This window comes from Micromys minutus (assembly GCF_963924665.1).
Source record: "Micromys minutus genome assembly, chromosome: 14".
Lineage (NCBI taxonomy): Eukaryota > Metazoa > Chordata > Mammalia > Rodentia > Muridae > Micromys > Micromys minutus.
The window spans coordinates 47,876,901-47,894,409 of record NC_137983.1 but is presented as its reverse complement, the minus strand read 5'-3'; the positions used below and the strand labels follow the sequence as shown (position 1 = coordinate 47,894,409).

At 41.7% G+C, this 17,509-nt stretch overlaps 1 pseudogene across 1 annotated transcript; it reads left to right on the top strand.

Moving 5' to 3' along the window:
- Positions 1-12,062: 12,062 nt before the first annotated feature.
- On the top strand, positions 12,063-12,805 carry LOC308429537 (phosphoglycerate mutase 1-like; annotated as a pseudogene). Its single transcript has one exon. The product of its transcript is annotated as a phosphoglycerate mutase 1-like (transcript).
- Positions 12,806-17,509: the final 4,704 nt, after the last annotated feature.

Below are 17,509 nucleotides of genomic sequence, written 5' to 3'. Positions count from 1 at the left end.
AATTTCACAGTCCCTTTTTTTCATTTGTCTGCCTTGACATTTGACCTCAGAACATCAAGCTCCAGTATGTATCTGCGCACACATTCTAGAGACACTGTTCAGGGCCATACTTTTAAATGTATCTGTCTCAGACAATGAGACAGATGTCATGTAAGACATGTAAGACAGAAGCTAAAGGGTTGCCTGTGTGATGTCTGCAGGAGTCTTCAGTTCGCTCTCCTAGCTCTACCCAGAATCCAGTGGAAACCCCTAAAGTTAGCTTGTTCGTTGACTTTGTCCCAACACTCAGTTTCTGTGTTCTGTCAGTCAAGTGTGTTAGGACATGAAGTAGTGAATTTTGGCCCAACTGGTCAGTGTATCTCCTAGAGGAAGACACTGGGGCATGACAGTGTCAAAGTTCAGGCTCAGGTAAGAGCTTGTAGGAATCAAGAAGTCGGCACTTTTTGGAAGAAAGGCACCCATACATGTTCTCGGGGCATATGTGATCCAAAGACCCCACTAGTGTTTATAAACCAGTAGACAGAGCCACAAAAGGAGGCAAAGCAGCTACAGCCTGCCACTGTCTTCTCTGTGTTAGATAGGGAGGGCACTGCTGGGTGCATATTTTACAAATGGTGCTTATTTCTAAGTATTTCAATTGTGGCACACCTCCTGCATGAAGATCATGTTCTGATCCACCACATTATCCAAAGGACTTCAGAGATGGGAACACTTCAATGCTGCTATCATTCTTCTGTGTGCATAGAACCCTGTCCCCATGGTCAATGGACTGTTGCTCCATGACTTCCCAGTGGAGCTGCCTTTAGATGATTTGTGAGCTGGCTCACTCATCTTGCTTGGAACCTCAAGTGTTCAGATCCTGGAACACTGGGCTACCCTGACTTTTGGCAAGCAAAAGGAGCAAGGATTCTTCCCTAACACATAAGATCTGGCTTTAACTCTATCGAGTCTTGAGTGAACTCACAATGAGATCTCAAGATATAGATAGTGATTGGGGTGTCTGAATGGCTACCTCTGTGATGCTGAGAATCTAAGGAAGATGGGGAGAAAAACAAGGAGAAAGAAGCTGAGCTATAAGAGGATAGAAAAGTGGAGTCAGGTCCAGAGAAGTGGCTCTGTATTTCCCCGAACATTGTCTGTTTTTAATTTCTAAACTGTGCTTGCGGGTTTATATGTGTGGGGGCTCACTGTCCATGTGGAGAACTTCAAGCATCAGTCTACACCCTCATCTTGCTTGAGACAAGATCCCCTGACTACTGCTGAACCCACCGAGTTAACTGTCCTGCCAATTTCTGAGGCTTCCTATCTCTGACTCCAACCTCACTGTGAGAATACTGGGCCACAGCATATGTTCCACCTAACCTGGTTTTACATGAGATCAAGGGGTTCAGCCTGAGTTTCTGCATAGCAAACACATTACCCACTGAGCCTTCATCTCCCGGCCCATCCTCTTTTGTTCTGCAATCTACTTCTTGAACAAGAAGTAGGAGGAACTGAGGATGACACATCACTAAGAAGCACACATCTAATCTTCATAGCTCTATATTTATGATGTGAACATAAGTTTGTGGGGATAGGAATGAACAGGTTTCTCTATACCAACAGCTAAAACAGATGGCAGTGGAGCCAATTTATTTAGAATAAATTACTGATCCAATAAGTGGAATAATTTACACATGATTTTTTAGTAAATCTTCCAGCTAAATCAGCTAGTCTTCAATAACATTACTTAGGTAATGACTCTCATTAGAGGATATAACTTGTTGGGTACCATGAGGTAAACAAATTTGTGACTGCAGCTGAGCAGTGATTTTGGCGTGTAGATGGCGATATGGGACTCCTTGTGCAATAAAATTGCCATAAAGTTGCCAGGCTTTCCAAATGAAAAACTTAGCCCGTTATCCTCATTCATTGCACACATTCCAGGGCATGGTCTAGCTGTATTTACACCAGAAATGGAAAGATCAGACCAATTAAATTTGTCTAATTCTAACGTAGAGCTCACCCACATAACACACACATGGTTCCATCAAACATTCTCTCCGTAGGAGACTCTCAAGTTGTCTCCCTACAACTTGCCTCCAAGCTTCATTCTTTGGGGTTCATACTTTTTTTTTTTACTTCCACTGAATGTTTTTCTGTCTGCACTTGCCCATCAATGCAATTATCCACTTCCAGGTCTTTAAGAATTGTCCATTCATGTATTATATCCGAATCAGCATCTCAGCCTAGAGACCTTCCTCAGGTTCCAGATTCCTATATCCAGCTGCTTCCTGGAGATTTCTGATTGTCTATTACAGACCTCATCTCAAAAACCCTTTCAGTGATGTCTCTCTCACTCATCCTGGACATGATGCCAGCTGTAGTTTCAGTTCTTGGAGTAACTCCTTTGAGGCATTTATCTCCCCCAACTTTCCTCTCCATTCTAGAAGCAAGTTTACTGGCTCTTTACCAACCATTCAGAGTCTCACTTCTCCCCAGCTCCATCACCCCTGGTCAACTAGCTATCATCTCTAGTACAATCCCTAGATTACTGTCCTTACTTCACAACAGGACCATCTGGTTCTTCCCTTGCATACATGGTTCTCCACATTGCCACCATGTAAATTCATCTCACCATGGTACATTTGCTCATAGTGGTCATTGCCAACATCTGGAGTGCTCTTGTACAGAAGCTCAAGAAGACTTTTTAACCTCCAAATCTTTAGTAAGAGTACTGGAAACTTGGCACTACCAAAATCCTCGTACATTGTACTCTAAGCTTAACCTACTCCTTCTACCCTTACCCAAACCCAAACGCCTCGGAGGAATTACTCCAAGAACTAAACCTTTGGTTAAGCTCTTTGCCTTTAGTCTTTCTATGCAACTCAATTTAGATTATGACCATTGTTTATTATTTGTCTCCCATGAAGAAAGCCATATCCAGCAATCTTTGGCTGTTTTATTCGTTGGCTTGGAAAGGAATAACTGACAGATAGAAAGGACCCAGCCCTCGATTGCTAACCTAAAAGAGGAAGTCAGAGAAGTATGTAGATATGACAGGACCTCGGCATGGTGACACAACACACAAGAAGATGTAGATGTCACTTAAAGTGACACAGCTACAGTTGGAAATGAGAACAATGAGAAAGGAGCAGCAATGGGATTCCAGGCTGGGGCCAGCAGCATTGTGCTAAGGTTGGACATGGCTAGGAAGCCCTCAGCCTTAACAGCAAGCTTTTATATGTGGCTTCATTAAGTTCAATAAGCCCAGAGAAGAAGCCCTAGTCTGATTTCATTTCATAGACCCATTTATTTTCCCCTTGTCTGGCAGAACATGCTGTTCCTCACAGGCTTAATAACTGAAAATTTACCTTGACTAGAATCAAATCTAAGGAACACCAAGTGACCTCGATTTTTATTTTATGCCAGTGTTTGGGGTGTTGCTTATGGTTGCATCAAGCTATAGTGGCCATATCTTTTCTAAAACAGAGTTACTCAGAATCAGAGACTATGTAACAATGGTATCTCTCTTTACTTGGGAAATTGACATTAAATGCCTGTATTCACTCCAGTGGTTTTCTAAGGAAGGAAAGAGAACTACATTCTCTGTGGTGGGTGAGTCATCTTAGAAGAATAAAATCTCAGCATGAGCATATTAGGGGAAATAATCAGAGGCAACATTCTGAATTTCAATTGCTCTCACTATGTGTGACTCAGCAACTCAGCTAAGAAAGTTGTCTGCAGGAGGGAAAGAAAGAATAATCCAGAATCTCTAGACCGCAATTTTATTGCAAACATTCAAAATTACACTAGTCGTACATGCTGTCGATGCTGCTGTTGTGCAAAGAAACCCAAAAGCAGAGCTGAGGGGGATGGCTCTTTCAGTGATGTCTTTGGTTTATAAACATGAGAGCCGGGCTTTGGATCCACAGCACCCATGGAAAAGATGGCTGTCACAGAAGGTGTTTGTAACTAGGCAGACAAAGGCAGACACACGGAAGTACCACTTCAAGTCATACTACATCCCAGAGCTCCCTGACTGGTCAGCTCCACCAAGAAGAAGAAGCTCCAGATTCAGTGAGAGATCCTGCCTCAAAAAACTTAAGGAACATGGTTGAAGATGACACCCCAAATCAACCATGGGCCCCTGCACATATGCACACAGGCAAGTGCACATATACCACTAAAATGGCACCAAAGGGGCTCTTTGATTCTTCATCAGTGGTGCCACAGTGAACCCTTGACCAGTCATTTACCTCTGAAGTAGCAGACATAGGATTATACATTGTCTGGATCCCCTTCTTTTCTTCTGCTATAGACGTGGTCACTTTTTTCTTTAGAGAAGACTTGAATTCATATCTATCTTTATATTATATGTGTGTTGAGGTGTGTGATGTGATTTAAAAGATTTTTGAGGGGTGACATAAAATGCTATCTGCATTGATCAAAACTATTATATTCTGTTAAAATTTATCTTGAGTAAAATGGAAGAGGAGCACAATCGTCCTTTGGTGGATGTCTTTATTTCAGTTTTATAGGCTTTGTTGAATGGAGTCTGCATTTGATCATCCCATAATGGCCTCTCCTGAGAACTGAGCATCTTGAACGTGAAATTTAAGGACCCTTTCAAACATAACTCATTCTTGTCCTGTACTCCAGGCTAGTGTTTCTGAAAATATATCCCAAGAACCAAGGTTCTTCCTTCTAGACTGCAACTTTGAATTCAAATAAGCTTGGGGAAGGCTATATGAAACATCCTTCCTGTTGAGATTGGATAATCTACCCCAGTATATGAGAGTTCTAGTTAGTGCTCTGTTTTGAAGATTGGGAGAAGCATCTAATAGATTCTGAAATGTTTCCAAATTTATTAGATCAGTTAATAATCCTATCAGGCACACTGGGGAAAATTACTCTCGAGACAGTGTTTATGATCTTTCTCTCTAGAAATGCAAATATGCTAAGTGGGGGAAGCACTGTGTTTATAACACAGTAGGGAAATGCTGGCAAGGTTAGAAGAGTTTCAGGTACGGGAAAAAGCAAAGGTGAACATGAATCATGTTTGTGGCGAAGTGGCCTTACCCAGTGACCCTGTGTCTAGATAGAACCTGACCATGCTTATCATCCAGTGGTTGTGAAACAGATCCTTAAACACCCCCTCTGGAGATTTGGTTTAGCAGGACTGGACAGAATCTGAAATTTCACATTATTTTAAATTATTTATATGTAGATGTCTGCATCTCAGTAGATGCATATGAGTACGGATGCCCCCGGAGGTCAGAGGGATCAGATCCCCCTGGAGCTAGCTAGAGTAACAGGTAGGTGTCCCCAGACCCAGTTGCTAGAAATAGAACTTGAATTCTCTGTAAGAGCAACATGCATTCTTAACCACCAAACCATCTCTCAAGCCCTTCTCAACAACCTCTCAAGTGATGACGATGATGATGATGATGATGATAATGATGATTATGAGGGTGGTGATGATGATTATGATGATGATGATGATTATGGGGGTGGTGATGATGGTAGTGGCAATCATTGTAGTCATTGGTGATGGTGGTGGTGGTTGAGATGACCGTGATGATGTTCAGGACACACTTGGGAATATTAGAACTCTGCATTAGGATCCTGCCATACACACGTCAGCCCTCACAAAAGACAGTGTTGTTTTGATTATTAGAGGATAAAAATCATGAGAAATGATTCCACCTCCCATCCTATAGAAAAAGCCAACTTTATAAAAACTGCTAATGTTCAAATACCATGTGTGTTATCTGTGATGTGCTAATACTTTAACAGTGCCCTCTGGAGTAAACTCACACATAAAGCCATCCTGGCTCCTAATGAAGGTCCCACATGAGAAGCACAAACATCCCCTCTTTGTCACAAAAGGAAACATGAAGAATCAGGTCAGACAGAAAGACGGAGCAGTTTCCAGGTGTGGGCAGGACTGATTCCAATCTCTGTCACAGGAAGATATCTGAGCTGGCGGGAACAGTAGCACAGGAAGGGAACTTGAAGACAATGGATGAAATTTAAATTGGAATTTTGGAGTACAGGACATCGTGCCATCTGTACCAGGTTCCTGGGTTTGATGGGCTTGCTGAGGTTCTCTTGTCATTAGGATGGTCTAGATCTTTTCAGGGCAGAAGGTAGCATCACTCTCCCGGGGGTGAAGGATAGAGTCCTCACACTCTTCTGTACGTGTGAAAAAAAAAAACACTTCAAAATGTAAAAGCTAACCAATATCTCTTTAGGTTCATAAAGAGAGAGACTGTAGAAAGCACAAGCTTACAATTTTGTTGGGATTTTAAAAAACTAAATAATATGAAAAGTCAAAAGTGTCTATTTCACCCGAGACAAATGCATTCTGTTAGGTGGCTGATCTGCACAGAAGTTGTTCCACTCAAACCTAAGTGACTCAGGGCTGTGAAGGGCTGATCCTCACCCGTATTCATTTTGCTCTCAGATCACGGTAATCAGAACCAGGTGCTTAACCCCCAGTGCTGACGAGCTTAGAAAGACACAAAGTTAGAAAGTACTGGTTTTTCCACATCATTCTACCCTAGATTCCTGTCCAGGCACCAAGTACACATGGAATCTGACAGTTCTGACTGCAGGTTGAACACCCCACAGGGGTGACAACCATATGTTCCAGGATCTCTTTTTCCTCTCCATCTCTGCCACTTCTGGCTTCATAGGTTCCCGCTTGTTGGTGAATTTAGATCCTTAACAATGAGGTAGAAACTTGGATTCTGCATGAGAAGCAAGTAGAAGTGAACCTCTCCATTCTGGTTTGTTACTATACAAGAAATCTACAGTTAATTTTCTTTTCTGAAACATCTAAATGTTTTAGAAAAATCTTATCACTGGTGCTAATTCATTTCCCACACTGGAAAAACTCATAACAAAGTCTCTTGGGAGGTAGAAACATTTGCTCTGGTGACATAAAACTAGCACTATTCCATTGAGATATTAAATGTACTTTGCTAAAAAGCATATACCCCCTTCTTGATGTTGTTACATATTAGCTAAGGATGCCATCAGATGAACAGAAGCCTTCTCAAAGTGATTCCCTCCTGTGATGGTGCATGTTATCTGGAGATCCAAGAAAACAGAACCAAATTGGGGTTCATGCAGGTTCAGACTTCTCAGTAGCTTTGATTCAGAAACCCTCGGGGTTCTGGTATCAACACTCTCTGCACAGGCTAAAGGCAGTCTGTGGAGGACAAGGGCCTTCCTGGAAGCATTTGAGTGGGAATTATACCTACCAGAGCCGTATCACTTCATTATCTCACTGTCTGCTAATGACGTGTCTTCTGGAAAGTTATTAGGGAGTGGGTCCAGTCACTTTATTAATCTCACTCGGTCTCCTTCTCCTGACTGTCCTGGGGCTTCTCCTCCTGATGGGTTCTGAAGTTGGGCTCCCTTTATACCTCATGCTCCTGTCTCAACCACAGCCTACTCTGCCATCCTGCTCATAAACCCACAGTATAGAAAGCACAGTGCTTCTGACACTGCACTTCACCGCTCTGCTGTGCATTCCACCCAGAACAAAACACAAGGATTTTGTCTCCAACGGCTCTCATCAACTGACCTCCCTTCTCCTATCACAACATCCTCTGTGACACTGTCCCAGCACTCAGGCATTGTTCACTGGACATTGGGTGGCACTCAACACTCAGACTACGTGCACACAGTCATCCACAGAACTCACCCATCTCCTTTCATGTATCTGCTTCTCTCTTTTACTCTCTCCCACTCTCTTCCTCCCTCTTCCCCCTCCCACTCTTCCCCCTCCTCCTTCTACCCCACCCTCCCTCCCTCTCTCTCTCTCTCTCTCTCTCTCTCTCTCTCTCTCTCTCTCTCTCTCTCTCCCCCCCCCCATATACATTCTTGTTCTCACTCTTTCTTTCCCCACATCTGATGCAACATGTTTTATGAGAATTCCTATCTGTCTGACTACAAAATAAATTCTACAGAGTAAAATATTTATACTTGGCCTTCATCTATGTTTCCACCGTAGGCATTAAACACATACAGTCTCTGTTTAACGTGGCTGTTACCTATATTGGGTAACATGTCTCTTTATGGCATACTTTGGATCTTCATGCAATTCCAATCTCTGTGCCTAACTCATTAATTAATTACAGATACACTTTATGCAAATGATAGTGGTTTTTCTAATCATCTAAAATTAAGGGTACTGTGTTATGGCTCAATTGTAGCTTTCCAAGTAGCAATTTATTCCATAGGGATAAATGGATGGTTGCAATCAAGACTGACTAAGAGAAGATTTAATAAGTATCTTGGTCTTTCTCAAGAATCTAATTGCTCATGTTAGTCTGTCATCTCTGAAATCTCTAAATAATACAAAAAAAAACCATATGGATCACTCTAGATGCTAACCCTGGGTACCCAGGAAATTGTCCAAGAATCCAGCTCTTTTTATTACCCATTTACCTTTGATAGACTTGTGTGCACAGTGTTTCTAGTAAAAGATTGCTGCAATTTTTCTAGTTTCCTTTGTAAAATTGTAACAATTAATTTGTAATGTTTCTATTCAAATTGTTTATTTTGCAAAAATCAGTATTCCTATAGAAATATGAGATGGGAAAGAAAATACAAGTTTCAAGTCACCTACTCAAGTGACTTAGTTAGAACAGGACACATTTGCAGCCCTTCCATTTCCCTTACAAACTTCCTCTGGAGGGTATGCTTGGGATACATCAAAGAGCCTGAATAGCATGTACATGCCCCCCAGGTCCCCAGTGATACACATAACACCCTTATGACCTGTGATGGTCAAAGAAGAAAGAAAATACCTGCTAAAAATTTAGCCACCAACTAGTCACTGACTTATGAGTATTAACCAGCCAAGAGTCAGATGTTTAGAGTCAAGGAATAGTTAGAATCTTCTCATCTTCACAGATGACAATAAAGGCGGTCTTAGTATTCCATTGCTATGAAGAGATGCCATGACCATGACAACTCTTATAAAAAATTAAATTGGGGTTTGCCTAGAGTTTATTCCTATAAAATGGAATAAAGATTTTTATGGTCATGGTAGGAAGTATGTCAGCATACAGGCTGGAACAATAGCGAATAGTTCTATATCAGGATCCACAGACAGCAGGAAAAGAGAGAGTCACTGGGCCTGGCTTGGCTTTAGAAACCTCAAAGCCCACCCCCATGACACATTTCTTCCCAAAAGGCCATACCTTGTTCCTTTTCAAGTTGTACCACTTCTTAATGACCAAGCATTCAACTATATGACCCTATGAGGGCCGCTCTTATTCAAAGCGCCATGATCCACAGAATATATATTACCATTATTAATTACCATTACAAATGGGAAGAAAAGGAGCGAAGGGAGCAAATGCACCAAAGAAGACAAAAAGCCAGTTGTACAAACTCCAAACTCTGCATCTCCATGTCTCATGTCAAAGCACTCTTCATATCTTCAACTTCTCTCAGCTTTGTTGATTATAACATACTTTAGAAACCACAAAGATCACCCCCAGTGACATACTTCTTCCAAAGAGGCCACACCCACTCCAACAAAACCACACCCCCTATTCCTACTCAAGTAGTGCTACTCCTTGATGAAGAATCATTCAAACACATAAACCAATTCTTATTCCAACCATCACAGAGGCCTCACCTGGGTTAGAATCCTAGTTCACAGAGCCTTTCCAAGGGTGCTTATCATGGCTGGCCCCAGTGAACCAATGACAAAATGCCTATTATCTATGACAATATATTTTAATAAGATTCAGAAAATCATAAGGATATATTTTAAAAACCTATATTCCACTAAACTGGACAATCCAATAAAAATACATGTATTTGTAGATGTTTGATGTAATAAGCATTAAATAAGCCATCTAAACAGATTTTTAGGGGCTGGGGAGATGGCTCAGTGACTAAGAGCAACAACTACTCTTCCAGAGGTCCTGAGTTCAATTCCCAGCAACCACATGGTGGCTCACAACCATTTATGATAATGGAACCCGATGCACTCTTCTACAGTGTACTTATGTACATAAAACAAATAAATAAACCTTTTTAAAAATCAGACTTAAAATGTCTCTTAGCTGAGGGCCAGCAAGATGGTTTAGCAATGAAAAGCACTTCCCATCCAGCCTGACAGCCTGAGCTCAATCCCTGAACCACTCAGCAGATGGAAAGAACTGACTCCTACAAACTCTCCTCTCACCATCAATGCATGTCACGCATGCATGCACACATGAACAGAGAAATGTGTGGATGGGAGGAAAGCAATATAATCTAAGTCTTTCAACAGAAAAAAGGTAAAAGGGAGCTTCCACATTCTTCTTATGAAGCCACTACCCTAATAAACACACACACATGAAAATTACAAACCAGGTACTCTGAAGGACATAGACACACACTTTCTCACTAAAATATTTGTAACCTGAATTCAAGATCATATCAAAAGGATTGTGATCAAGTTGGCTTAATTCCAGAGATGCAGGCGTGGTTTGGCATGCATAAGTCCATAGGTGTAGTCCATCACATACAGACTTGACAACAAAAATCGGATGATAATCTCAATGACTTCAAAAAAAAAAAAAAAAAAAAAAAGGAAGAGAAAAATGAAGAAAAAATGGAGAGGCCAAAAATGGAGAAAGTATATTTCAGTATATACTCCAGGGCACCACCAATAATGGTAAGCTTCGCTCCTTAACAAGGAAGCTTCTCTTTGCAACAAAGAGAGGTCATTACAAAAAATTACAACCAATCAAAATGCAAAATTCAGGAGTCCGGTTCCACCAGTCTCAAAGGATATATAAAAAACACACTACACCAAAGGTTCAGGGGACACTGCAGAAGAGGGGTAGATTGTGTCTCCTGGGAGTGTCAGAAGATTTACCCATAAAGTCTCATAAATACAATTGCCCAAGGATGAGTTGAGTAAGGACAACAGACATGCCAAAGTGAGCAGGGAAAAGCACAGGAGTCTCTGATCTACACCAGGAGCTACTGAAGAAAGCACAACAATTGGATTGTCTGATAATAAATGGTTAATATTGAAAACATTCATACAAGTAGACACAATACAGACTCAACAGGAATGTGTGTGTGTGTGTGTGTATGCATGTAACAATAACTCATGAAAGTAGAGGCCATAAAAGCAAGGAGGGATGTGGGGGGGGGGAGTTAAGGGAGGAGAGGAAAGGGATAAATGATGTAATTATAGCATGATCTCAAAAGTTAAAACGGAATACAATACTAACATCTTTAAGGATAGGGACCAGATTGGACATCTTCTGTTTTCTTATTCTTACTACAATCTCCGGCACATGGAAGGCACTCAATAATAATTTATAAATTAACTTGAAAATCTGCGGTTTGCAGCATTGTGGAGTAGCATGCATCTAAAGGTTACAGGACAACCCAGAGATACTGACCAACTGTGGAAAAAGGAGACGTGAGACCACCCTCACGTGCAACACAGATATGCATTCTTTGGGCTGCTTAGAAAGATTAACTGAACTATTGCATCAAATTTCTCAATCAAATTGAAACCAGCTGACCTGGAAGCTTCTGGGAGCAGATAATCTTAAGTCCGCTGATGACCTATGCAGAAACAGCCCTCCTTGGCATGAGCATTCACTCCTGAGTCGTGTATCTTTGCCCTGTTTTCTGATGCACTCCAAGATGGTTCCTGGGCACTGGTTTCTCTGCAGGCATCTAGCTACAAGGAGGCTGAGCTGGGTGTGTATTTACTATGGCATTAGTGGAACTGAACTTGCTGTCCGGCTATTTGAAACATCAGGTTGTCATTATTTGTCCCTGAATAAGCCTGTCACCCATCTGTCAATCATTCTGAAAGCGAGACCACTGAGTCAGAGCCACAGTTGGCAAGTTATTATGAGCATGTTTGCAGTGGGCTTTTGGAGTGCCAGTATTGGAGTACATAGGTGATGGGTGGAGACAAATGAGGTCTGAAACGAGACCAGCTGAGCCAAACCTGTGGAGAATTATCTGAATCTCCAGAGTTGTAAAATTAAATATAGACACCTCGGGGCTGGCTGCCACATCCTCTGTTCGTCGCCATGGTTGCCTACAAGCTGGTGCTGATCAGGCATGGCGAGAGCTCCTGGAACCTGGAGAGCTGCTTCAGCAGCTGGTATGATGCCAACCTGAACCCGGTGGGCCACAAGGAGACAAAGGTGTTTCGAGATGCTGGCTATGAGTTTGACATCTTCTTCACCTCTTTGCAAAAGAGAGCAACCTGAACCCTCTGGACAATCCTGGATGCCACTGACCAGATGTGGTTGCTGGTGGTCAGGACTTGGCACCTCAATGAGCAACACTATGGGGGTCTAACAGGTCTCAATAGAGAAGAAACTGCTGCTAAGCATGGCGAGGGATAGGTAAAGACCTGGAGATGATCTTATGATGTCCTGCCACCTCCAATGAAGCCTGATCATCTCTTCTACATCAACTCAGCAAGGGTCACCGGTACACAGACCTCACCAAGGACCAGCTGCCCTCCTGTGAGAGCCTGAAGGACACTATAGCCAGAGCACTGCCCTTCTGGAATGAAGAAATTGCCCCCCAGATCAAGGAGGGGGAAAGGGTCTTGATTGCTGCCATGGCAACAGCCTTCGTCAAGCATCTGGAGGGTCTCTCAGAAGAGGCCATCTTGGAGCTGAACCTACCAATGGGCATTCCCATCATCTATGAACTGGACAATAACTTGAAGCCCATCAAGTCCATGCAGTTCCTGGGAGTTCAGGAGACTGTGCATAAAGCCATGGAAGCTGTGGCTGCTCAGGGCAAAGTGAAGAAGTGAAGGCAAGGAGGCAGACTCCTACCCTGCACCCTCCCTGCCTGTTCCTGCCTCCTGCACCCTCCCCAGCACCTGCCACACTGACTACATCTTTAGGATCTTAAGTTTAAGTTGTAGCTGCAGACCCATTTTAGTATTTTATCCCCTGCACCTGCTTTCTTAGAGATAGTAATTACAGTTTTCCTTAGTTCTTTGTTTACTAAGGGTCTGCTTAGGAAGAAGTCAGGGAGGAACTGCACTGTGGTGTGACCAATGAGAGGCAGCGGTCCAGTTTTGTTCCTGAAACCTGTCCTGCACTCTTTCTGCAATTAGGTAACTTGGGGCATAGTCATTCCAGTGGAGAGTGGAAGTATCCTCATAGTGATTTAAAAGACCCTACTTTCTCTCTGACCTTAAAGAAGCTGTTGACCCTAGAAGGTTGGGACCAATCTTGTCAAGTCTGTGTGTTACAATTACTTTATATATGTGTGTATATATATATATGTGTGTGTGTGTGTGTGTGTGTGTGTGTGTGTGTGTATGTATATATATATGTAATATATATATATATATATATATATTATATACATATATATAAGTATATTTATACATATATCAACACACAAAAGCAACTCTGAGGTTGCTAGTGGCAGTTGAAACAGTCCTATGTGGTCACCAGAAAATAAGTCACTCCTCATATCAAATGGAATAAACCTCTTGCTGTGTTTGGATCCTTTTGCCTTGTTTTGTAGAGGTCATGTTCAAGTTTTTGTCTTTCACTGAATCATGTTCCAGCTGCTTGACCCTACCGCGTGGGTCCAGAACTCATTTGGGCATAACAACTAAGTCTCTTTCTTTCCAGATCAGTATAATAAAGGAGTGATGTGCAATAAAAGAAAGAAACCTCAGGGCTGGAGAGATAGTTCAGAGGTTCAGAGCACTTATTGGTCCTAGAAAAGGAATCAAGTTCAGATCCTGCAACTCATGTCAGGATGTCCATGACCTCCTATAACATCAACTCCAGGGATCTCACACTCTGTCTGGCTTCATCGGGCACCTGTGCACATGTTGAATGAACACACAAACACACACACACACACACACACACACACACACACACACCATGCATGTGTGCATGCATGTAAATGCAAATCTTTAAAAGTAAAACAGAAAACTTTTCATCACATGGTTCCGATGACAAATCGAAAACAAACATGAACTAACAATTACAATATACAAATTTGATCAGATATAGTAAGAAAAATCCACCTCCCCATTATGGTTTAGAGAGATGTCCTTCACTCTGTGTTCCCAGTAGACAGCATTGTTGGGGAAGCCTGGCTATGGAGGAGAGAATGAGGAATATAGCCCAGCCCTGCTTCCAACCTGACCTCCCCTTCCTGTCTGCGAAGTGCAGTATACAGAGATTAGCTCCAGCTGCCACAGAGCCCTCCAGCCTGAACCATGAGTACAGCTCCCTCCCCTAAGTTGCTTCTGTCTGGCATTTTGTCATCGTAGTGAGAAAAGTAACCAATAGCTCATCTATCAGAATTGCACTGCAAAACCATTACCAGAATAGGGACCATAAATTATACAAAAATCACTACAAGGTAATAGTGGGCTTTGGCGATGTGTAGCCTTTAAGTGCTGTGTGAAGTCCGAATTTCTCAGCCTCTTTAAGTTTGAAGCTGCTGTTTTACTCCACTTCCCGTTCCAAACAATTAGTCAAGTTTTCTTTTTCTGTTTTATGGCTTTTTCTTTTGTTTGAATCTTTGTGACTGTTTTTTTCCTTAGGGAATGTTCCCCATAAACAATAAGCATTAAGCTACAGAGAGAGAGATAGAGAGACTATGTCTGGGCTTTCAGGTTATCTTCTGTCCTCCCGCCCCCCACCACAGCATTATCACATGTAAGCTTGAATGTGCACACAGGATGTTCAATAGCTTTTCTTATTTCCTGTATGTCCAAGTTTGACATATTTAAGTAAACACTATCATTTTTTTTTTTAGACTCTAAACATATATCCCTTAGAAAACAAGGAAAAGATGGTGGTGCACACCTTTAGTCCCTGCACTCGGGAGGCAAAGGCAGCAGATCCCTGAGTTCTAGTTTACAAAACAACTCCAGGACAGCCAGAGAGAGCTACACAGAAAAATCCTGTTCTGAAAAATCAAAGAAAAAAAAAGTGGAAGATTGGAAATAAAAACCACGTAGAAGACAGAAGGGTCTTCTTCAGTGGTGGAACTCCATATGGCAGGTAGGGAAACCGAGGCCAGGAGAAGCCAAGCTTTGGCAAAGACGTACATAGCCTGGCCATCAAAAGTCACTTAATCAGACTTAGGAGTCTGCTTTATTCATTCCACCTTGATTTTCTGTCCCAGAGACAGCTTGAACAATATCTGTTTCCCTACGTTAACTAAGACACACAGTATCACCGGCAACACACAGGCTCCTACGAATGTGTTATGCATGTCTAAGTTTTAAATATAAATATAATCATTAAGATTTATACTTTATGAGCTATTTATGACTGTGGGATAAATCACATGGTGTGGCTCTCAGACTACAGCAGTGTGTGTTCTTGCTAATTACACTGTAGAAAGTTGGAAGCAGGCTTTCTGTGCATTCTTAATGTGTTGCCCAACTTCTTTTTGCAGTACTAAATGAACCCTGGTACATTCACTTCTAATTATTCATACCCCAAAGCTATAACCAAATACATTTAAAATTAAACACAAGCAAGCTCACCCGGAGAGAAAAAAAATTCTAATAAAATCGCAGAGATGTACTTAAATTTCTGAGTTAACTCAAAAGTAATTTAAATATATTATACAATGGTTCATTGTTGTTTAATAAAATTTAGCTTTCTCTCTCTAGATTATATAATCAAACTTACCTTTTCATAAATACACAACCCATAAAATCGATGAAAGTTAATTTTGAGCAGGATACTATTGTGTCAAAATTATTTCAATCATGAAATACCCTTGTCAATGTGAGATTTTAACTTTTTGTAATGAATAGGACTTTGATAGTAGCAAATTTCTACTGAAGATTGTTATGTGTATGTGGGCCATGTGTGCAGTGCCCACAGAAGCCAGAAGAGGGCGACAGATTCCTTGGAACTGGAGTTACAAATGACTGTGAGTCACTAGAAGTGGGGACCAGAAACCAAACTTGGGTCCTCTGGAAGAGCAGCAAACACTCTTAAACCCTAAGCCATCTCTCCACCTGATATTAATCACTTTGTAAATGACTTTTAAGAGCATAACCAATATGAGCAAATCTCCAGAAGATGAAATCCAAGTGTATGCTGGTATTGCACCCAGAAATAGTTTCATGACCAGCACAAAATCACTATCCTTAAGAGCTTCCAAACCAGACTGCATGAGCAAGCTGACTCACTCCACATACTCACTCCTGGGCTGGGGAGCCCAGTGAGCAACTAAACAAAAACACCCACACAACTCAGGTAGACACGTTTATGTGAAAACCTTTATACCTGATGAGTTTAAGGTCCAACCTCTCCACAGCTAAATGTTTAGACATTACTACAACGGTGGTTTAAAGCCTGGGTTTAGTGCCTATATTTCTAGAGGTCACATAGGACCTGTTTCATTTTCCAAGCCACAGTTAGGTGTTATTTAAGATTTTATACAGCCAAGGCATTGTGCGTCCAAGCCAATGTCAGATAAATAAACTAAATGATGCAGCTGACCCATTCCAAAGAAAAAGAAACGCTGAACTGAAAGGTCCCTGGATGCCCACTAGGGTGATAATGTAGAATGTTAGCTGCTCACATCTGTGCTTGAGATATTATCGATTACCCCCTGTTCCTATTAATCACTCTAAGTTTAAAGAAGCTGCAAAAAATGCTATAAAATAAGAAGCAAAAATGTCATCAAGACCCATTTGTGATGATTCCAAAAGAAAATGTAAGATTTCTTGTCCAACCTTTCATATTAGCCTGTTTTTCCATTTACAGCATAGGGACTATGAGCTGATTCTAACATGCAGCCTAACTTAAGGGTTTGTAATTTGCAAGCAGTTATGTGTCTCAATTCAATGTTTTTTTTTTTTTTTTCATTTACTGTGATAAAAATCCTAGCTGGAGAGCTATAAGGTAAAGACATTTTTAAAGATACAATGCAGTGTCTATTGAAGACATGCTGTAGAACAGATCTTAGAGGTCTTAAAAGAAAGAAGGCAGTCATCTTGTATAACTAAAACCCATTTCCCCTCCTTTCCCTTTCTCTTCAAAGATCTGACATCAAATTCCCATTTTGGAAATGAGAAGTGTGGTCATGTGGTTATGTGGGGTTTTTTGTTTTGTTTGATTTGGTTGGGTTGGGTTGGGGTTTTTGGTTAGGTTTGGTTTGGTTTGGTTTGGGTTTGGGTTTTACTTATTTACTTTACATCCCACTAACTGACCCCCTCTCAGTCACCCCCTACCACAATCCCTTCCCCTATTACCTCTCCCCTTCCCCTTTGAGAGGATGAAGCACCCCTTGGGTATCCCCTACCCTAGCACATCAAGTTTCTGCAAGGCTAAGCACAGCCTCTCCCAGTGAGGCCAATCAAGGCAGCTGTGGTGGTTTGATTATGCTTTGCCTAGGGAATGACAGTATTAAGAGGTGTGGCCTTGTTGGTGTGGGTGTGGCCTTGTTGGAGGAAGTGTATCACTTTGGGGGTGGGCTTTGAGACCTTCCTTCTAGCTGCCAGGAAACA